The sequence below is a fragment of the Etheostoma spectabile genome, chromosome 18 (genome assembly GCF_008692095.1).
Source record: "Etheostoma spectabile isolate EspeVRDwgs_2016 chromosome 18, UIUC_Espe_1.0, whole genome shotgun sequence".
Taxonomy (NCBI): Eukaryota; Metazoa; Chordata; class Actinopteri; order Perciformes; family Percidae; genus Etheostoma; species Etheostoma spectabile.
The window spans coordinates 5,392,437-5,416,726 of NC_045750.1; the positions used below are offsets into that span (position 1 = coordinate 5,392,437).

Here is a 24,290-nt window from a genome sequence, read left to right on the forward strand (position 1 = left end):
CCATGAAGGTGGGAAGAGCCTGTCAGCCGACCTGATGCGAGTTCCTAAAGGAGGAATGTAATAACTGGCGGTGGTGATTGCACGTTGGATATGACCCAGACCTTTGGTGTGGGAGTCCGGGGTTCAATTCCCACTGGGATACATCGTCCAATATGTCCCTGAGCAAGGCACTGTATCCTTAGTTGCTCCAGAGGTGTGCAACCTCTGATATATAGTCACCGTAATTTTTGGATAAAAGCGTCAGCTAAATGACATGTAAATGTTTGATATTATGTTGTTTGACTGCACTGTAGAAATGTTTCTGATGATGACTGGGCTTTAAATCATCTATATTTGGTTGTTTATGTTCTTAAAACTCCTTTATTAAAGGATAGGGCAGGATAACAATTAATTAATAACATTGCTGTATAGTATTTGTTTTGCTGTATAGTATTTGTTTTGCTGTTGTATAGTATTTGTTTTGCTGTATAGTATTGGTTTTGCTGTTGTATAGCCTAGTATTTGTTTTGCTGTATAGTATTTGTTTTGCTGTATAGTATTTGTTTTGCTGTTGAATAGTATTTGCTTTGCTGTATAGTATTTGTTTTGTTGTATAGTATTTGTTTTGCTGTATAGTATTTGTTTTGCTGTTGTATAGTATTTGCTTTGCTGTATAGTATTTGTTTTGCTGTATAGTATTTGTTTTGCTGTTGTATAGTATTGGTTTTGCTGTTGTACAGTATTGGTTTTGCTGTTGTATAGTATTTGTTTTGCTGTTCTTAATTTATGAATTCCCTGTGCGGCATCCTTGAGTGCCAAGAAAGGCGTCTTTAAATAAAATCTATTATTATTATTATTATTATTATTATTATTATTATTATTATTATTGTTATTAACAACGCTGCCTGCGTCTCGAACCTGCAGCCGCCTTGATCTCGTGAAGTCATCGTTGCCCATATGTGCATGACGTCATATCAAGTCGAGATCAACAAGTCAGACACAAATCTAACCGCCATGCAACGGGCGGCGACGGCTGGGGATCGATTCTGTGCAGACCGGGCTCATCTCCAACAACCCGTTAATGGTTCCTTCCAGGCAACCCCCAACTCGTGTTCTCACAACCTTCAACCAGCCAAACCCGTAACGGACCACCCGTGAACTCGGACCAGATCGCTGTACTCCCAGTTAAACACACACATAAACAACAATGGCGACCCCTGTTGATGCCGTGAAGACGCCGTGATTAAAGGTGAGAAATAGAAATAAATTGGCAACGTAAAGTAATTCCGCACATTGTTATTAAAATATTGCACGAATGATTGTTTACTATATAAGGTTATGTTTATTAAATGAAGCCCAAAATATGTCGCCGACTAAATATTGACAGTGTTAGCTAGCGCTAGCTAACACCAGCGTTAGGTAGCCGTTAGCTAGCACTAGCTAGAAGGGGTTGTCATGACGTTAGGTAGCCGTTAGCAAGGGGTTGTCATGACGTTAGGTAGCCGTTAGCTAGCACTAGCTAGAAGGGGTTGTCATGACGTTAGGTAGCCGTTAGCTAGCACTAGCTAGAAGGGGTTGTCATGACGTTAGGTAGCCGTTAGCTAGCACTAGCTAGAAGGGGTTGTCATGACTTTACCAAGTCGGGAGGGTCAGTCCCCGATGTGAGTCGAGTGCAGATTTGAGTCGAGCAACATCCATAAATGTAAGTTCAGCGCTAAAGAAAAACTAATTTTATACTTTTTTTCAATGAAGTTGTACATTATATAAATCTGATTTCGGGCTCCCATAACAAGAAGGCAATTAAAACTGTCAGCATATGGTACTCCTTATCTCCTTATATGACCTTTAAGATTCCCCTGGCAAAATTGTATTGTATTATGTTTATTATGTTTGTATTATAGTATTTTATACGTCGTTAATGTTCTGTTTTATATTTTTGCAATAAAGATGAAAAAACAAACAAACAAAAAAACAGTCCAGCCTAATAGTGAAGACTTCCAAAACACCTTATGTCCTTTAATTACTGAGAATATGTATGAGAGTCTTGTTTTGGAGGATTGTGTTGTTTGGTCTGATGTAATGTTGCTCTTGACGGGCAGTATATGTCCCTGAAAGACAAAAAAATACATTATTCATGAAATAAAACTTTGATGAAAAAAAAAAAAAAAAAACAGATTTGAGTCGAGCATGCGTCACTTTGCAACGACTAGCCTACAAGATGTTAATGAGAGACTTCTGTAATGTCAACACAGTAAAAATGGACCTACTTAACCAAGTTAAGTTCACTGCTGGCTACAAGCTAGCATCAAACACAACAAGGCTGTCAGTTGAATGGCGTTTTGAGCTAACGTTAGCCATCAAACAACCACAAATAGCTAAAACGAATTGGAAATGATTTCCATCTTCAGTTATTGTTTGTAATGAGATAAGTTTATTATTTCATCGATTTCACTAATTTCAGTATGACAGTTATATCATAAACCGATTAAATCGGAGCACGACTCACATCTGCACTCCACTCTACATCAGGCAGTTGTGACTTGAAGTTGTAATTTACGGGCCAAAAACGGTGCCTGGAACGCAGCATAACTCTCTGTTGTCTTCGGGTCAAATTTGACAGAATCATAAATATGAATTTTCTTTTAAGTACCTAATTTTGATTACCCAAAAATAACATGGATAACTCCACACAACGCGCTTCACGAGTACAACAAAGATCGGACATCTGCTTTAATTGAAACTTGGGTGTTTTATTTAATTTTTAGCATTGGAAAAGAAAAAAGAAATGTTTCGAGACCGTAACCTCGCTGAAAGTTTACCCTTCTGTGATTATACCTCCTTTAATATTAGTCTAAATAATTCATCATTTCTGCATTTTTTTAACTCAATGATTAGGTATAATTTCATGTAAATAAAGTTTATTGATCATAAACTCCAACAGTAAGTGTAAAACTAGTAATAAGTTGGTGTTAGTGGTTAATACGTAGTAGTGAAACGCGCTAAACGTCAGAAAATGCGCCAAAAACGTCAGAACAAGTGATTTTGACCCGGGCGGAGGACACGTTGATGTCGCGACTCTAATTTACCTTCCCACCCGGGTCACAAACATCTATTTCCGGTGTGAAAATCAAACGCACCTTTTGAAACGTGACGTCAACAAACCGCGCACGTGTGTTTGTTAACGGTAATGAACGGTTGTCGGTCCGGGGCGGAGGGACACGGCCAGCATGGTGGAGTGCGTCGTTTCTGGCTGTCCCGACCGCGTGGTGCCGGTGGCCGGTAACCGGGGAGTCTCCAGCCGACCCCCGAGGAGGTCCTTTAACTACCCCGCTGACCCGGCTCGGGTCCAGGTGCGTACCGACCGACGAAAACTAACCCGGGCTAAGAGAGCTCTTTCGCATAATACTTTATAGTCTGTGTTTTTGTTTTTGTTCTTAGTATGTTAGGCGGCTACTACTGTGTTTTTCATGTGTATATTGTGGTGTGTGTGTGTGTGTGTGTGTGTGTGTGTGTGTGTGTGTGTGTGTGTGTGTGTGTGGTGTGTGTGTGTGTGTGTGTGTGTACTTCTGTTATTCTTTGTGTATGTTTGTATTTCTATTATTTTTTGTGTATTTCTGCTGTGTTTGTGTGTTACTGTTTTTCGAGTGTATAATGTTTGTCATATCTTTGTGTACTTCTGTGTGTATTTCTGTTGTCTGGTTCAGTGTGTATGTGTGTTTCTGTGTGTTCTTTTTGTGTTTCTTTTGTTAGTGTTTTGTGTGTTTTGCAGCTGCAACATAGGCATTTTGATCATATGGTTTATGAGAACAGGCTGTATTTTTGTGAGTTTTTTTTTTCCAGAAAGAATTGCACCTTTGCTATCACTCTTCAAGAAATGTCTCCGTTCAAATACTCATTTCTTTTTCTCTTTTTTTAAAGATTATTTTTTGGGCATTTTAAGGCCTTTATTTGACAGGACAGCTGAAGACATGAAAGGGGAGAGAGAAGGGAGAACGAGATGCAGCAAAGGGCCGCAGGTCGGAGTCAAACCCTGGCTCCTGTGTTGAGTATATATATATATATGGGCGCCCGCTCTACCACCTGAGCTATCCGGGCGCCCTGAATACTCGTTTCTAATTTAAAATGCAAATATACTGCACAACATATTAGTTCTTGTAATCATAATCGCGCTATCAACTGGCGCAATAAACACAAACTTTTTATTTCTTATTAATTGTAAGAAAATATCAGAAACTGCATCATTCTTATTTAGTGCCGCCTTTTATATTCAATTAAGTGTGTGTGTGTGTGTGTGTTGTGTGTGTGTGTGTGTGTGTGTGTGTGTGTGTGTGTGTGTGTGTGTGTGTGTGTGTAAATGTCCTCCCTAGGGCAGTATTCAGGTCCATCTGAAGGTGGAGCGGAGTCCCGTCACCATGCTGACCTGTGAGATGGGGGCAGGAAACACGGCGACCTCTGACCTCGAACAGAAAGGCAGCGGCTTCTTTTTAACTCTGGAGGAGAGCCGGGTCGGGACGAGCACGCTGCACACGGGTTAGTTCAGCCGGTCCATCAGTTAGCAGTCTATTTTATTTATTCTTTATATATACATATATAGAAACACTGTCCCAAAATCCAATATGAAGCAGTTAACCTTCAAGGTAATACCGACGAGCAGCCAGCAGGGGGCAGCAGAGCTCTGTAAGACTCTGGTAGAGTTCTGCAGAAGAATCAGCTTAGCTCAGTTTAGCAAAAACAGCAGTTTTCCTTTAAGTTATTGCACCTAGGTCCTAATTTAATTTAAAAAATCATTAATAAATAAGTGTGTGGTGTGTGTGTGTGTGTGTGTGTGTGTGTGTGTGTGTGTGTGGTGTGTGGTGTGTGTGTGTGTTGTGTGTGTGTGTGTGTGTGTGTGTGTGTGTGTGTGTGTGTGTGTGTGTGTGTGTGTGTGTGTGTGTGAGAGAGAGACACACACAGACAGACAGACAGACAGACAGACAGTGTGTGGACTCTGTGTGTGTGGTATTTAATAAAAAAGATGAGTAACAGGTGGAGAACATACTTTCATATTTAAGATTTCCTCAGTTTGTTACCGTTCTTTTTCTGAGAAATGAGTCAGTCTGTTCTCTCTGAGGCGTGGTTTGGGTCTTGTCTTGGTCTGTCCTTTCTGAGGCGTGGTTTGGGTCTTGTCCCGGTCTGTCCTTTCTGAGGCGTGGTTTGGTTCTGGTACCGGTCTGTCCTCTCTGAGGCGTGGTTTGGTTCTGATCCCGGTCTGTCCTCTCTGAGGCGTGGTTTGGTTCTGGTCCCGGCCTCTTCTCTCTGAGGCGTGGTTTGGTTCTGGTCCCGGTCTGTCCTCTCTGAGGCGTGGTTTGGTTCTGGTCCCGGTCTGTCCTCTCTGAGGCGTGATTTGGTTCTGGTCCCGGTCCGCCCTCATGCTGTCCGGACAGGAAACACCACACTTAAACGCACAGATTAATCTCAGCAGAGGAAAACACAAGCCCGGGACCGGTTCTCTCAGCGGACGGGAGGCTTTTTAAATCAGGAATCAGCTGCGGGTGAGTTTCACTCCGTGGTTGAAGTATTCAGATCCTTTACTGCAGTACAATTACTACTACCACTCTGTAATAATACTTGGTACAAGTAAAAGTCCTGCAGTGAAAATGTTACTTCAGTAGAAGTCTGTAAGTCTCATCAGGAAAATCTAATGAAAGTGTGAAGGATCCAAAAAGTTGTTTAACTAAAGTAACTAGTAACTAAAGCTGTCATATGAATGTAGTGGAGTAACTAAAGTAACTAGTAACTAAAGCTGTCAACAAACGATTGTGTCATAACCATGCGTCTTACTGTCCCATAGTAGAGGAATTACCAAACAGTACAGGATAAGCTCGCAGACAGTTTGGACTTCCATCAGCTGTTTAGGTTTAATTACTAATGTTAACTATCGTGTTAGTCATCAGTAATTAGCCTGTACCCATGTTGTCTCCTAACGTATACAGTACCTACGCTGTCAGTCTCTGCTGATTGGGAATGATTGACATTTCTCTTGGCACAGCTACCAGAAGACTTACATCTTTCAGACAGGTGGCTCACGTCACATCTACAGTGGCATGAGAAAGAAAGTTTACACACTCATGCTAAAGTTGATTAAAAAGAGGAATAAAAAAAAAGTCTTTTGAAAATTGATCTTCATAACTCATACATACATACTTCTCTCTACTGTTGTCTCTCTCAATACTACGTCATCTCTAAGCACCGCAAAGCTGCTGCCCCGCCCCGTCCATTGCGTCGTATTTGACGCTGACAGACACTGCCCAAGCGTTGGTATTTTACGAGTTCAGCGTTAGAACGGGTTGGTGAGAAGGACTTGTGAAGCGTGGTCAGTTTATTTGATTGTGGAGAGGCAGTTAAACTGCTGAGCAATCAGAAAGCAGGAGTGTGGGGCATGTAGGTAAAACTGTAAATAAACCCTGAAGCAGTGTTGAGTTTCCTCATCTGCTGGCCGCCGCGGTTTGACCCAGTTGTTTGTGTTGTAAGGTGAGCGGCTCATGTTGGCGATGTGGCGTTGGGGAAACTCCCCGGCAGGTCCAACACTGCCCGTCTCTCTGCATAAAACCACACAGCGCTGTGTTTGCTTCCAGCTGGAAGCTGTGCGGCGCAGACGGCCAACAGCTCTCTGTTGGTGCTGCTCTAATTTTTGAAGACAAAAAATATTAAATAAGGCTTTCTGTTTCTGTGCTGTCTCTGTGTTTTGCAGAGTTAGATTCTGATGTTGTAATGAACGGTTTAAATGTCCGTTCTCCAGATTTTATTCTAATAACTTACTGGATATACTGCCAAAACAATTAGTCAGTTATTTATGAAGTGAAAAGCGCGTTTGCAGTTTTTCTGTTTTGAATCAAAATCGTCTTTACCAGTCCCACCAGACTCCATGTACATAGTCACTACTTTTAGCGTGTATAGAGCAGCATATCTCCACATGTAAATGTATGAATTAAGAGTTTATTTCAACCAGACCAGAGTAGTGATTGTTGGAACAGTGGAAAGATGAACCAAGACGGCTTTTAGAAGTTTAATTTAGTTTCTGTCCTCTTTGAATGAAGTGTGTTCTACAATGATAAAAGTAGTGACTATTTACATGGAGTCTGGTGGGTTTGGTGATGGTTATTTCAAGGCTGTTTCATGTTAAACTAAAAGGATCTTGCTCTTTAACTAAAAGGTCTATCTCTGTAGGGATCCTTTCATAATGTTGTCAGACACTTAGAATAATAATCTGAGTCTGTCAGCGACAACAACAGAACATTTAGTGGACGCTAACTGACGCTGGTCGTTTGTCCTGTAGTTACAGCGTTCTTGCTTAATACTGGACCAACTTCAAAGACTATTGTTCCCATCAGTCACTTGGACACAAACCAATTGGCTGCCCTGCTAGATTTCAGCAGTTTTTCACTTGAATTGTCAAGTTTTTGTTAAATTTTTGTTGCTGTTTTCAAAAGTTAATGCCCCTATTTTTGCCGTTTTTGCAACTTTTTTTGATATTTTGGGCACTTTTTCGAAGTTTTTGGAAGGATTGTTGTTCAGTCCATCAGTCAGACACAAAAACATGGAAAACTAGAGTTGGAAACCAAATGAGCTTTTGAACTGCTGGAGGGTTTAGTTTAACATATAGGAGTCTTCAGTGATCAATAAGAGGGACGCCCCAGTGATCAGCGGGACACGTGGGGGGGGCAGAGGTCCTCCTGATCTCTTTGTTCAGTCGGGTCAACAGAAGGAAGTAGTGATCAGTGAGAGCGATGCGTTCTGGCTCTCCAGCTGTCTCCCGTTAAACAGCACGTAGATGAATCCTGACAGAGTTCATTAGTGTCCGCTAATGAGAGTCACTTCACACCCTCGTATCACAATCCCTGTAGGTCTCACCTTTTCTTTAGTTTTTAAGAAGTTTTTGTTGCTTTTTTGACAATTTTTCCTCTTTTTCAGTTGACATTCTTGCCGCAACGTTTTTTGTCGCTTTCTGCAAAAAATGCTTTTGTTTTTTACTGCTTTTTTCTCGCTTTTAAAAAGGTTTTTGATGGGTTTTTTAACTGCATTTTTGTCGCTTTTTCCAGTTGACATTTTTCCCTTGCTTCAAGAAAAATAAGTGGCTTTTTGACGTTTTTCTACTGCAGTTTTGTCGCTTTTTAAAAACTCTTTTTGACGCTTTTTTTGACATATTCGTCCTGGCGTTTTTTTTTCTTTTTTTGGTTAACATGTTTGTATGCGTGTGTAGCACCAGAGACACAATAACACCCCAAATCCCAGACTCCTTTTTTTTATTTTTTCATAAAGTTTTTTTTGTTGCTTTTTAATTCATGATTTTTGCAGCTTTTGCTGACATTTTGGGTTGTTTTTTTATATTTTTGACTTTCTGTCACTTTTTCATCGTTACTGTCCTGTCTTTTGATTATCCGCCAGGCTCTCCAGATGTCTCCAGTTAAACAGCACGTAGATGAATGCTGAGTGGGGTTCATTAGTGTCTGCTGTGTGCTAACGAGAATCACATACACCCTCGCTTCAGCTCCGTGATGGACGTTTAACTTCCATAACCTATCTGACCAAGGTAATTACATTAGTTATGAATGAATAACTTTGACACACACACTCATTTGCAGCAGGATCACAGATGAATATGATCTCATCTCCTCCATCACTCGTAGTTTATCTGGACAATTGTTCATGCTTCACCCTTAAGCTTAATGCAGACAAAGATAGCTGCAGGAAGTCGTCACTGTGCACAGGTTCTGTCAATGGGTGGCGTTGATTTCAACTTTCACTTCTTAGGAAAAGATCCGTTTGTTTCTGTCTGTGTTACTGAACACCTGACAGGACAGAACACACACACACGCGCGCACACACACACACTCACACACACAGAGACACACACACTCACACAGAGACAGACACACATACACACTCACATAGACATGCATGCACGCACACACACACACACACGCATACACAGACACACACACAGATGCACACACACAGATGCACACACATACAAACATATAGACACACACACACGCACACAGAGACACACACACAGCTGCACACACACAAAGCTGCACACACATGCGCACAGACACGCACACAGATACACACACCACACACACACACACACACACACACACACACACACACACAGCGGTTTGTTTTTCCTCTGGTCATAGCGGGCAGGAAGCCCAGCGTGGTCGCTGCTGCTGCAGAAGGAGAAAGAGGCTCTCTGTGTTGGGCTGGAATGCGCGGTGGATTTTCTCCCTAATTAACCTCGATGTTGTCGTGCAACACGGTCGGTCTCAGCTCGATGGAAACGGGCGGCAGGCTCGGCCGTCTTTAAGCCGTCTGAACCAACAACCAAGAGGCTTTGTTAGTGTTGGAGGTCCGAGAGTGAGCCGATAAGATCTGACTCAGCAGAGTGAAGCAGCCCTGATGGAGCTGTATTATCGCCCGTGTGATACTGTAAAACTCAGACTGATAATCAGCAGATTATAGATCAACAACAGTATGTAACCGGGTCGAAGGTCTGAGCCAAAGAGCCCTGATTAGTCTCCTTTTTCCCGATGTTCTTTTTTTTTTTTTTTTTTTTTACATGTTTGTCCTATTTACTTTTTACACTTTTTTTTTTGCTTTAAAAAAAAAACTTTGTTGCTTTTTGTTTGTGTGTGTCTGTGTCTTTCTTTGTGTTTGCGTCTCTGTGTGTTTTTATCGCTATATACAACATCTTTGTTCTCTCAGTTGTACGCCAGGGCAACATGACATCATGACTTCGCATAAACACACGCCCACTTTCTTAAGCCAAGTGGCGTGTTATCTGTACGCATATTGAGCTACGTCACCGTGCTGCTTCTCAAACTACCAGGAACAACCAACCAGGAACAGCCTTTCCTTCAACATCTGCTTTCAATTACACACATCATATTCTCTCGCTCTCTCGCTCTTTGTCTAACGCACACAGACTCTCACAGGCGCACACACACACACACACATTCTACAAGCTAATGTTATTCTTTAAGGTGCTTATATTATGCTCATTTGTAGGTACATAATTGAATTTAAAGGTTATATCAGAATTGAGCAGAGTATGAGGGCCCTGACAGTACCTAGGTAAGGACTACTAGCCAGTCAGAAGCAGAGTATGAGGGCCCTGATGGTACCTAGGTAAGGACTACTAGCCAGTCAGAAGCAGAGTATGAGGGCCCTGACAGTACCTAGGTAAGGACTACTAGCCAGTCAGAAGCAGAGTATGAGGGCGTGCCCTGACAGTACCTAGGTAAGGACTACTAGCCAGTCAGAAGCAGAGTATGAGGGCCCTGACAGTACCTAGGTAAGGACTACTAGCCAGACAGAAGCAGAGTATGAGGGCATGCTTTGCTAGCAGCTAGGTGAGCATTATGACGTGTGACAAAGTGACGCACATTTGTCTCTGAAGTAAAGGCTGGACTACAGTAGAGCTGTTTGGAGCAGTTTGTGATCAGTGTTTTCTGTTGGAGATAGTAAGTTCCTTTGTGTGGGACTTTGGACTTTTTCACTTTGTAAACCTATAACATGCAAAAAAAATATAATACACTATAAAGGAAAGAGAAAAAGCCAAAAAGCATAACATGAGCACTTTAAGGAAGCATGAGGGCTTCAGTAAAAGATGTTTTCATACCGTCTTTTCAACAAGGTGAGGAAGTAATTTTTAATTTCATGGTGACTAATTTTTCATTAAAAGGTTCACATGGAGCCTGTAAGCTCTTCCCCTTCTACAGTGGATTTGTTCAAATTGGAAAACTCATCCAGTTATCCTGTCTCGCATATCCTTGGCAGATCTTTTCCATCCATCCCTCCAGCTCCCATTCCTCAGGGAAAATCACTCCTGATACACACAATATTTTGTGGTCTGTATTATTTCCATTGCATTGGTGCGGCATGTCGTTGTCACCCTGCTGGCTCTGTTCGTGGAGTTTTTCCGTTGTAGCTCAGTGGGTTTTTGGTTTGGTAACGGTACACTTGAAGCCGTCTGGTGAAGCTCCCGGACGTTTTTTTGGTTCTGCTTCACCAATCGGCTGCCAGCAAAAAGATGCCGATACAGAGCCACACACACCAGAGCTGCAGTGTGTTTATAGTGCTGCTGTGGTTTGAGTTTCTACAAGTACATTTGACAGTACAGATGGTGCTCTTTGGATGCTTTTTTATATATATACACATAGATACATACATAGATACATACATACATACATACATACATACATACATACATACATACATACATACATAGGCCTTCGTGGTCCCCTAACACTGTATCTAAAGTCTCTTTCTCAAATTTCAGCCTTGGTGCAGAATTACAGCCACTAGAGCCAGTCCCACAATGAGCTTTCCTTAGTATGTGCCATTTCTGAGTCTGAAGCTTTTGAGGAGGGGGGGGGGAGCAAGGTGGAGGCTGGGGGTGTGGCCTTGACCAACTGCTACTTTGCTCGTTTGAAAGCCATGATGTCTCTCTCTCATGGGAGGGCCAAATTCCCTTGGCTGTCAAAACAGAGAAAGGGGAGGTAACCTTGCCCCTTATGACCTCATTGCAGCAGTGCTGCAGACATGACATTTTTTCACATCAACAGAAGTGACCATGTTGTGGGATTCCTGTGGTTTTCTTAAATGAGACGACAGTGACAGTGGTTCTCAGGTTGAAGTTCCAGCAACACATGCTCGACATTTACCGCAAGTTAAAGGGGCGCAATTCAGTTTTGGCCATTTCTTCGCTGTTTTCTCTCTTTTTGCCTCCACTACAGGGTTCTCTATAGAGCCCCCCTACAGGTTTCTCTATAGAGCCTCCCTACAGGTTTCTCTATAGAGCCTCCCTACAGGTTTCTCTATAGAGCCCCCCTACAGGTTTCTCTATATAGCTCCCCCTACTGGTTTCTCTATAGAGTCCCACCCCTCTACAGGTTTCTCTATACAGCCCCATCTACAGGTTTCTCTCTACAGCCCCCCTACAGGTTTCTCTATAAAGCTCCACCTACAGGTTTCTCTATTGAGCCCCCTTACAGGTTACCTGTAGAGCCCCCCATACCAGTTTCTCTATAGAGCCCCCCCCCACAGGTTTCTTTTATAGACACCCCCTTCCCCACCCACCCCCTACCCCCCCACCCCCTACAGCTCCTATGTTTACTTGTGTCTGACCCTTCCTCGGTCAGTCTGCCGTTTCCTCTTCTCTGTTCATCCAACAGTGCTTTCCTAGCTTTCTGCTTCTTTTCTTCCGGCTCAGCCATGACTGTAGTGTGAAAAACTCCATCGCTACTTCCTGATGCTGATGAGTTGAGGTACATTAAGCTAATAAAAACTGCATAGTTCCCCTTTAAACAAACCTGTGTTGTCTTTCATAGAAATAAAGTGTAACCAGCGGCAGGAAATCTAAAATTGACTGGATAATGATTAGGAAAATTTCAGTTGGAACATGAAATTCCAGGAGGGACTTTGTAATAGTGAGGTTTTTTAGGAGTTGTTTCCCGTTGGGTGGAATAAAAAGCTGCAAAGGTTTATGTTGTCCGTATAGTGACACCAGGACAGGAAGTGTGTGTGTGTGTGTGTGTGTGTGTGTGCGTCTTTGCGCCTGTCTCTGTGTTGCAGGACAGGAAGTGTTCAATGGGATGTTTGACCCTCTGTGTGCGTGCCTGTCTGTGTGCGTGCCTGTCTGTGTGCGTGCCTGTCTGTGTGCGTGCCTGTCTGTGTGCGCGTCTGTCTGTGTGCGCTTCTGTCTGTGTGCGTGTCTCTATGTTGTTTACAACCCGGGTGGGAAATTCCCGCTCGAGCAGCCAGATGTTGCAGCAGTGTCTCCAGGACGGTTTTAGCTGGAGGATCTACTCTGATAATCCAATTAACTGGTTACAAAAAGAATATAAATACATAGGAAGCTGCTGTTCTGGGGTTGTGAAAATGTGTTTCCTGGTTTTAATGCCTGTGAAGAGTGAGAGGAAATTCATTCCATCTCATGTGGGAGTCTCACTACTTTTAACCCTTTCCCCTGCCCTATGTCATGGTGATGTGACTCAAATGGGTGTTTCACAGTTTCTGTCAACAAATTAAAATCTCTTCAGCTGTGTGTCATTTCCCCTCAGTTTCTCTGACTGTATTGTCAAAACAACACAACAACCCTTCCCATGTTATGGGACTTAAAAACGGACAGATTAGGCCCTGCCCTGCTCAAGGCTTAAGCTCCACCCTGCTTGTGGGTTAGGCTCCGCCCTGCCCTGCTCAAGGGTTCGAGTTGGGCTTTGGCCTAGAGACCAAAGTAGGCCGGTATGCGTCTGCATGGATCCTGTCGGCCTCTTTGGTCTTCATCGTGATCCTGAGATGTTTTCTCATCCCCAGTCTGGCTGCTCTGTCTGATCACCATCATTTCCACGGCTCTGCGCAGCTGCTCGGCGCGTCAAAACAACAACCGCCGCACAGTTTGTATTTGAAATACTCGTTCACCTCACCGAGCTCTACTGTAAAAGCTTTCACATTCCTGCAAGGCTCAGCCGCTGCAGGCCGAACTGTGTCCCTCACAGATGGACTTAAGGACTCTGAGCTGGTTTTCAGCTGATCCACAGCTGGAATGTAACAAAGTGCATTTACTCCAGTACTGTACTTTAGTCCAAATGTTGAGGTACTTGTACTTTACTTGAGTCTTTTCTTTTCATGCCACTTTCTACTGCTACTCCGCTACATTTCAGAAAGAGATATTCTTTTTATTCGACTACATTCATCTGACAGCTTTAGTTACTAGTTACTTTACACATTAAGATTCCTGCACACTAAACACATGTAGTTTATAAATCTGACGTTTATTATAAAGTAACCTAGCAACAATATAAGTCCAGCTGAGATGCTGAGACCATGAAACACACAACTGGTTGGATTCTTGACCCTTTCAAAGATGGAGGAGGATTTTTTTAACGGTTTAAATTGTCTCAGACCTTTCTAAAGACAGATTGTCTGCACTTAAAGGCCAGACTCTGTTCTTAGTTTCATGCTTTGACGTTTGTTCCTGTCAGATATGAGCCTGTTTGACGTAACGGCACCAGGGAACAATGTGAGCCGCACCAGAAAAGCTTTTTGTCCACGCCTAGTTCTGTTTTGCAGACTTTTGCAGCCTGTGCATGCAACACACCACAATGAAATATATCACTGCCTTTTGTAAGATATGCCTCTGCAGATTTAATCAGAAAAGAGCACCGAATTAATGCAATTATACAGTGAGATACAACATGTTAATAAGAGACAGTCCTTCCAGTGTTTTTTTTTGATTGTTGCAAAAATCCTTGATTTTCTTAAAAAATGTGATGGAGTATGCAGGATATTTATGGAATTTCATGCGATTAAATTGCGCAAACTTGCAAAAAGTTGTGGTTTGATGAAGAAGAGACTGTTTGTCTTGTCGCGTAATTACGTCACTTCATAACTTTCCCATGGCAACAGGGAGATGGCTGCTCTTGTGTGAAGTAAACACAACATTTTTCAACTTTCTGCTAAGATATATGTGACTTTTTTGCAACAAAAATACGGGGATTATGAAATCATGCAAGCCCTGCATTATTTTGTGCAAAAATCTGCAATTTATGCGGCAAAAGTGCGGCATATTTGAAAAAATGTGTTCCCTGCATAAATATGCAGACTTTGGCTGATTCTGCATTTAATTATGCGGTTGCATAATGGTGTTTTTCTGGTGGGGCTGATTAGAGAAACGGGTTGGTTTACCTATGGCAGCTCCATCTCCTCGGCACTGTGGAGTAAAGTCTGGCTACGCCACAGATGCATTGTGGGGTAGAAGGAGAAAACACTCTGGGTTATTTTTGCATTTCTTTAAACCAATCACAGTTGTTTTGGGGGGCACTAAGCTCCAGACTCAGCAGAATAGTCTCAGGAAGGAACTTGTTCTGGTGGAACATTTGCATCCTGCACAAGAATGCTCAGTAGCTCGGTAAGATCCCGTCAGCTAGATCACTCTTTTTCCAGCTTTGGTCAGTCCAAGGCAGGATTAGCTGGGAGACTTCTTCTAGACCAGGGACACTTGTGGAATAACTGCAGAACAGGGACAGGAAGTAGTTCTTTTGGAGATTATGGTGAACTAGTGTGTGTTGTAGCACCATTGAGAACGAGCTAGCATGTGCCACGGTTAGCCGCCTTGTCTCGGCTAGTGACGTAGAAAGCCGTGCAGATTTTGACACCGCCTGAGTCTCTCCTCCATTTACCTGACTTAATGTTGGTCTAAACACATCACAGGCTACTTTTTTTCATCAACAACTATCAAGCAAGGTGATTTTTCAATGATATTCAGGGTAAGAAAGAATGGACAAAACTGGTGTTTGCTGTCTGTAATAATAATGCTGTACTCGTGCCAGGTTAACAAGGGAACACAAAGAAGTCTGATGGGTGAAGAATCGTTAGACAAAACTACTAAAATAAGAGACAAGTGGTGGTGTTTTTAATTGAAGCATCTCAGCGTCAGAATGATGCTGCTCTCTCTGACAGTACAACATGTGTGTTGATGGATGTTTTTGGGGCCAGAGGGCCACGCAGCTGCATCTGGATGCTGAATGAAAGGACCAACGCCGGGCACTCGTCTCTGCTTTGTCCCCCTCCCTGTTGACTCTAAAGGACAAAGGATGAGGAAGAAAAATGTGATCATCAGCGCCTGCACACTTCAACACACAGAAGCTCACAGTTGTCTGCTTGGATTTAGTGACGCTTGTTGCAGTAACAAACATTGTTATGGATCATTTTGTCCCCCAACACTGAAGACCTAAGTATCTAAAGGGGCCCCAGGGAGTCCCCACAATATGGCTTGTCCTGGAAACATGTTTGAATGCAAATTCTCGAGTATACTTTTACCAGACGTTCTGATGTTTGGTCGTTTTTTCGTTTTTGGTTGGCAGAGCAGCAAGGAATCCTGAACATGTGTGTTTAAAAATGATGCCACGAATCCTGAACAATTAAAAAGGGGCAGACCAAGCGTGTTTAATAATTTATAACTAATAATTTATACTGTTTATTGATCCCCAGTTTTGTTAGTAAGCACTACACATATGCCTGAAATACATATGCACCCACCCACGCATGCACAAACACGTGCGGTTGGGAGGGGTACAGTGCCTTGTTCTAGAGCACCTGGCAGACCCCAGGAGGTGAACTCGCATCTCTCCAGCTACCAATCCACACTCTGTACTTTGGTCCGTACGGGGATTTGAACCAGCAACCATCTGGTACCCAACCCAACTCCCTACGGACTGAGCCACTGGCAAACAAAAAGCTGGTCTAAAGTCAAAAACGCAGCAGTTCATTGTTATTTTAACAGCACATTAGTAAAATGCTCCTAGGGTCATGCACAGTGTGCGCACACAATGGTTGTTACACACACAGGGAAGCACACTATGCTTGTTACACACACAGGGACGCACACTATGCTTGTTGCACACACATGCAGAAGATTACATATTAAATATGACTGTGTAAATCCTCCATAACAGCAATGATCCAAACGCGCCTGGCTGTTAAAGGGAATGGGAGATGACCTCTGATTGGTTGATTACACGTTACGCCCAGAACACACCTCTGATTAATGAAGACACTAAGACAACCCTTTAGGACCATGCGCCCGGCGCACGGACCCTTCTTTCCGCCGTTAAACTAGCAACAGTGGATTTGTACACGCCCTAAACGGCAGGCGCTTCACTGATGAGTGGAGGATCTCCGTGCTGTTAAAGCGATGACGATATTATCTTTCTTCATGGTTAAGTTTCACCGTCTGGTTGTATGTTTGAGGTAGAGGAGACAGAAGAGGCAGACTGTGGACTAACTCAGATTTATTTATTGTCCCTTTGTTTATAACCTGCAGATAACCTTCTGCTGCCAAAACCAAACTAAGTTTGCCCTGCGATCAAATGTGATTAGTCTCCGTTTAGCTCTGCAGCAGCGCCCAGTCTCACACCAACACAACACTTGATTTGATTAACGATTGATTAGATCGGAGACCGTCCATCCATCACTGCTCAATGGCATGCTGGGAGACACGGGGAGGATGATAATGATGGGGGTGGGGGGGACATTATGAGGGACGAGGTGCACTACAGTAACGTTGGGACCGAAACAAGCTCCAATAAGCTATTTTCCCTTAATGCTTATTGTTTCTATAATGGTTCAAAATCTTGAGATATTGTGGCCGGGATGGCTCGGTTGGGAGAGCGGGCGCACATACAGTATATCGAGGTTTACACCTCAACGCGGCGGCCGCGGGTTCGACTCCGACCTGCGGCCCTTCGCTTCATGTCATTCCATTCTCCCCTTTCATGTCTTCATCTGTCCTGTGAAAATAAAGGCCTAAAAATGCCCCCAAAGGTATTGGGACAGTTGAGGACCCAAATGCAGAAAGCAGGCAGGCCGGAGAAGTCTGAGTTGGGAGATTTTTGTCCCAAAAAACAAAGTACAAATAAACAAAGGGAGTCCCGAGCGGGGCAGGAATAAACTAATGCAGAGTGTAGGAATAAAGAACAGGGAATCCAAAAACAAGAGCAGAACAAACCAGAAAGTTGAGACCAAAGGAAATCCAGGGAGCAAAGAACCAGACAAACTGAAATGGGGAGGCACGAGTAAACACAAAATGATCTGAGGCCGAGGGAACACAGACCCTAAATACACTGGGTAACAAGAGGCAGGTGACTCGAGGGCTGGGAAACAGGTGAGAAACAGAGCCCAATAATTTCTGTGAAATAGAAAATTAATTTAAAAAGCGATAAGACAGACTCCACAGGGCTCGCCTCCACATGAAGGTAGTGCAAAAAGCTAACTGGAGATTTAGAAACAAAGACCGAGTCGCCCCGCTGTAACTGTAGTTTAAAAAAAAAAATACACTGGGGGGACTTGCTAAATGTGACTGATCCAGAATCCGCTGGATGTGGTCTGTGAAGCGTCTGTAAAGGAGCTGCAGTGTTCTTCTCGTCTCTGCAGACAAGGAAGCAGCTGCAGCGGCCACACCAAACCCAACACCCGACCCACCTGAGTCGGGGGGGAGGGGGTGGGCCAGGACAAGGGCCGCAGTCAGCTGGGACAGGAAACAGACCCCCTCCCCAACCTCCTGGGCCACTTCCTCTGATGGCTGCCCCCCCCCCCCCCCCCCATGCTGCTGCTTTGTGTGTTCACATGGGGGGGGGGGGCATGGGAGCGGTCACCTCTGCCCCCCCCCCCACCCCTTTTTGCTGCTCATTTAATACCACAAAATAGACCAGAGGAGAGATTTGGTAGTTTTACGTGCATTCACACCGCCGCCGACTTGAGCTGCAAAGAAGCTCTGGCCGCCTCGTCAAGGACGCTTGTCAAAAAGTACGGGGACGCTTTGGCCACTCTGACGTGCCGGTAACTTTAGAAGCTCAAGTCGGCGGCGGTGTGAACGCACGTTAAGAAAAAAATTTAAGTGGGGGCTGATGAGCTTTAAATCTCAAAAGTGATCAACAAAGCATACAAAAAGTCTGGAAAAAACTGTCAAAAGTATTAAAACGTTAAAACCTGGTAGCTCACCTGTGTGAACCTTTTTCAACTTCAAAAAGACACTCAGGACTTTTCTGAAAACACGGTTTACTCCACAAGATTAAAGAGACGCCAAGTGTGAACATAACCCAAGTATAAAATGATCTATAGTATTATGTTGTGAATGATCTATAGCGTTATGGTGTAACTGGTCTATAGCAAGGCTGCCCAATTTGGGGCCCGTGGGCCAAGTTTGGCCGTGCTCTTTGATTTGGCCCACCATGGATTTGACATGATCATGCTTATTCTCCTCTTATTTAAAAGTAATGACTACGAACGTAAATCTTGTGCAGTTTAAAAGTACATAATGTGAGTTTAATGGCAATCTAAAGCACAGTGCTGGTAAACTTCCCATTTAAATTACAGACGGACGTTTTGTCTACGGAGAATGGCAAAAACGACGGTATTCTTCATTATCAGCATATGTGTTGCCTTCCATCCAGATACATTTTGGCCCTTCATATGAAAGAATTTGGGCGCCTCTGATCTATAGTAATGTTAGTGATATGTTAGTGATCTATAGTATTATGTTAGTGATCTATAGTATTATGTTAGTGATCTATAGTAATATGTTAGTAATATGTTAGTGATCATATAAAATGTTAGTGACTATAGTATTATGTTAGTGATCTATAGTATATGGTAGGATCTATAGTAATATGTTAGTAATATGTTAGTGATCTATAGTAATATGTTAGTAATATGTTAGTGATCTTAGTAATAGTTAGTAATTGTTAGTGTCTATAGTAATATGTTAGTATATTTTAGTGATCATAGTAATATTTTAGTAATATGGTTAGGATCTATAGTAAATATGTTAGTAATATGTTAGGATCTATAGTAATAGTTAGTAATATGTAGTGATCTATAGTATTAGTTAAAATGATCTATGTTTAGTTAGTGATCTAAGTATTATGTTAGTGATCTATGTATTAGTTAGTAAATTATAGTTTTATGTTGTGATCTATAGTAATATGTTAGTAATAGGTTAGTGATCTATAGTTTATTTTAGTGATCATTTATGTTAGTAAATCATAGTATTATGTTAGTGATCTATAGAATATGTTAGTAATATGTTGTGATCTGTAATATTAGGATCATGATAGTAGTGATCATGTATATGTTTAGGATCTATAGTAATATGTTAGTTTTGTTAGTGTTAGTAATATGTTAGTAATAGGGTAGTGATCTATAGTAATATTTTAGGATCATAGTATTGTTAGTGTTTCTATAGTATAGTTAGTGATCATAGTATATTAGTGATCTATAGTATTATGTTAGTGATCTATAGTATTATGTTAGTGATCTATAGTAAATGTTAGTGATCTATAGTTTTAGTTAGTGATCATGTATTATGTTAGTAATATGTGAATGATCTATAGTATATGTTGAATATGTTGAATGATCTATGATATGTTAGTATATGTGAATGATCTATAGTATTATGTAGTAATATGTTAGTGATCTATAGTATATGTTGTGATCTATAGTATTATGGTTAGTAATGTAGTGATCTATAGTATTTAGTGATCTATAGTATTATGTAGTAATGTTAGTAATATGTTAGTGATCTATAGTATTTAGTGATCTATAGTATTATGTTAGGATCTATAGTAATATGTTAGTAATAGTTAGGTGATCATAGATTTTAGTGATCTATAGATATGTAGGATCTATAGTAATATGTTAGTAATATGTTAGTGATCATAGTTTATGTAGTGCCATATAGATTATGTTAGTGACTATAGTATTATGAGTGATCTATAGATTATGTCAGTGATATGTTAGGATCTAGTAATATGTTAGTGATCATAGTATTATGTTAGTGATCATAGTATTATGTAGTAATATGTTAGTGATCTATAGTATTAGTTAGGATCTATAGTATTATGTCAGTGATCTATAGTATTATGTAAGTGTCATAGTATTATGCAGTGATCTATAGTATTATGTAAGTGATTATAGTATTATGTTAGTGATCTATGTATTATGTTATGATCTATAGTATATGTTAGTAATGTAGTGATTATAGTATTATGTAGGTGATTCTATAGTATTATGTCAGTGATCTATAGTATATGTAAGTGATCTATAGATTATGTCAGTGATCTATAGTATTATGTAAGTGATCTATAGTATTATGTCAGTGATCTATAGTATTATGTAAGTGATCTATAGTATTATGTCAGTGATATAGTATTATGTAAGTGATCTATAGTATTAGTTAGTGATCTATAGTAATATGTAGTGATCTATAGTATTATGTTAGTGATGACTATAGATTATGTCAGTGATCTTAGTATATGTAGTGATCTATAGTAATATGTTAGTGATCTATAGTATTAGTTAGTGATCTATAGTATGATGTTAGTGATCTATAGTATTATGTTAGTGATCATAGTATTATGTAAGTGATCTATAGTATTATGTTAGTGATCTATAGTATTAGTTGAATGATCTATAGTATTATGTTAGTGATCTATAGTATTATGTTAGTGATCTATAGTATTATGTTAGTGATCTATAGTATTATGTTAGTGATCTATAGTATTATGTAGTGTATAGTATTATGTTAGGCTGCAGTTTGAGGGTTTGTGCGTCTGCGGCTGCAGGAGGTATCAGTTTCCTGATATTTAGGGCTGATGTGGACTTCCTGTTTCCTGCGTCCTCTCAGCTTCGAGACAAAAGCTTCATTACACCGGGAGAAGAAAAACAAACATTATTCTTTAAGTGGATTTATCCGTCATACTGCAAGCTGATAAAGTAATACTATCACAGAAAACAGTTTTTGTTTTATGTTTTACAAGTTATTACTTCATGAATGTTAGTTTAAAAGCTGAAACCAACACATTTTTGTCATTTTGGTTTGAAAAATGTCAAATTATTGCCAAAAAGAACGAATTTAATTTCTCGACAGCTTTATACAGAAAACATCATGTCACATAATCTAGAAACTCTTTCTCATGATTTATTTTTATTTTTTTATTTTGACTTTTCTGATATGTAAAGTCTCCTTGAGAGAACAGGTGGCATACCTCCACACAATCTGCACATTAATCAGATTCTTTTCATTTGAAATGGGATGAATTCCTTCAATATGTCAGTCTCACGCCTTCCTCGGGAGGGGGGGCTGAGAGGGGTGAAGAGGGTCTTTGTTGGTGAAGAATGGGGGGGGTCGTCCGTGGCGGGGCGTCATGCGAGCCGGCAGATGGCCGATAGGACGGCAAGACAAAAGTGGACGGCAGACTCAGACTCCGTCCGAGCGGCAAGACACTAAACAGAGAGAGGACAGAGGAGGGATTTGGGGGGGGGGTGAGACTAGTGTGATCGCTTAACCGCTATATTACTATATATTAAAGGACAGAAAAATACTTTGTGGACCTTTAAACAAGACAGGGGTAGCCTCTGTCTCTCCATCTCCGTCTCTCTCTGTCTTTCTCCGTCTCTCTCCATCTCTCTCTGTCCCTCCATCTCTCTCTGTTTCTCCATCTCTCTCTGTCCCTCCATCTCTCTCTGTTTCTCCATCTCTCTCTGTCCATCTCTCTCTCTGTCCCTCCATCTCTCTCTGTCCCTCCATCTCTCTCTGTCCATCTCTCTCTCTGTCTCTCCATCTCTCTCTGTCCCTCCATCTCTCTGTTTCTCCATCTCTCTCTGTCCCTCCATCTCTCTCTGTCCCTCCATCTCTCTCTGTCCATCTCTCTCTCTGTCCCTCCATCTCTCTCTGTCCCTCCATCTCCCTCTGTCCATCTCTCTCTGTCTCTCCATCTCTCCAAATTGATTCATTGGCATGAATGTCAGAAATAACAATGTTGCCAAAGCATCAATGATAATAATGTGAGAGGAAATACATACGTACAATTCATTGAGTAAACTAAAATATATACATTTAAGATAAAAAATTAAAAACAGGAAATCAACAACAGTATCAATCAGTCAATATACAGTAACATCTTTAGTGTCAAATGTAAGAAAGAAAACAAAGACAGAAGCAAACAAAACAGGAAAAAACACAAAGTCGAGGACTGAATGAGAAGGCAGAGTAAACTGGGGGGATGGACTACAGATATTAAGTGTTGTGCTGTGTGTGTCTCTCCATCTCTCTCTTTCTCTCTCTCTCTCTCTCTCTCCGACTCTTTGCGTCTCTCTGTCTGTCTCTGTTTCTCTGTCTCCGTCTCTCTGTCTGTTTCTGTTTCGGTCTGTCTCTGTCTCTCTGCGATGGGCTTTGCATCTGTCAAGCTTTTCCTCAGCGCTGAGAGGCCAAAGGTCAGTGATGCGTTCAGGGTCAGCGGAGCAATAGTAGCACAGTGTTTCCATCAGGATGGGCGTGGGCCTCCCTGAACTCGCTGTTTTCCAACACCCTGAACCTCAGGTCCGCCCTGACCTTTGACCTCTCAGGAAATGAGCCTCGGGTCTTTTAATCGCACTGCATAAGACGGCTGATTTCTGTGCTTGAGTCCAGTCTCTAGTCTGGACTTGAGACTTTATTTTGTCTCTGACTTGTCTCTGTTTTGGGGACGTTTCCTCGCTGACTTTTTAAGGTGGACGTCTCAGGTGCCTGTCTCTCTCAGCATCTTTGGCTTTTCTCTACACAGATTATTCTTGTTTTGTTCTTCTTCTTTTGGGTCTTGTATTCTTTTGTATGTTCAAAATGAACATTGTCTCGCTCAGTGTCTTGACTCTGTTGTTGTGGTGACTTGTCTCCCGAGTCTCTGACTTGTCTCCTGAGTTGTTGAGTCTCTGACTTGTCTCCTGAGTCTCTGACTTGTCTCCTGAGTCTCTGACTTGTCGCCTGAGTTGTTGAGTCTTTGAATTGTCTCGGCTTGGTGTTTGTTTGTTTTCTTGGACTTTGCTTTTTGACTCAGGTTTTGACTTAGACTCTTCTCCGTGTCATGAGTGTTGAGTTCATTTAAACATCTAGTTAAATCGATAATGGAATGATCTTTCTGTTTGCAGCCCTAAAGTCTGTCGTCCTGTGGTCTCTCTGTATGAAGCTGAAAAAATCTGCCTGGTGACTCAGCCCGCTGCTCTCTGAGTGATGCCTGATTAAAAAAAAAAACAGAAAAAAAGAAGAAAATGAGGAGAAAATGACTTGCCATTCCAGAAAAAACAAAATAAACAGAAGAAAGAGTGAAGTCTAGTTTAGGGGCTGAGACGTAATGTGCGGGAGGGAGAGAGAGGAAGAGGGAGACGGGGGGAGGAAGAGAGGGAGACAGAGAGAGAGGCAGAGAGAGAGAGTGAGGGAGGGTTTATACAAAAGCAAAGTCTATGTGCAGAGGCTCAAGAAGCCCCTCCCTCCTCCTGTTCTCCCCCAACAGGAGAGAAGGAAAGTCAAGTTAACTTTATTTATATAACAGAAAGTGCTTCACAACAAGGCAGACGGGTTGAAAGCTGCCTTGATAGACAACAATAGAGATAAAAAGTACATGGATACATAACCAATAAAAACAACTGACACAGAAGTTGGGAGGGGGGGAGAGAGAGAGAGAAGCTGGACGTGACAAAGCAGCAAAAACGCTTAAGAACGCAACCAAAGATGTTTGAAACAAGGAATAAAATGTAAGAAAAAAGCAACAAAAACACTGAGCAACTTATAGGAATGACCAGGGCTCTGACTCAGGAAGCCCCTCCCTCCCTGCCTCTGTTCTCCCCCAACACAGAGAGAGAGAGAGCGAGAGAGCAGCTGGAGGCAACAGCTTCAGATGCAGGAAAAAGGGAGAGAGGGAGAAGCTGGAGGCATCAGATTCAAAGAGAAACGGAGAGAA

General features: G+C 41.9%; 1 protein-coding gene across 1 annotated transcript in view; it reads left to right on the top strand.

The window, feature by feature from the left end:
• The first annotated feature begins 992 nt into the window (after positions 1–992).
• tiam2b (TIAM Rac1 associated GEF 2b) overlaps positions 993–24,290 on the top strand; it is a 56,800-nt gene continuing 33,502 nt past the window's right edge. The window contains 4 exon segments of the mRNA XM_032543872.1: positions 993–1,228; positions 3,898–3,995; positions 4,347–4,509; positions 8,404–8,548. The gene's annotated coding sequence lies outside the window, so the exon portion shown is untranslated.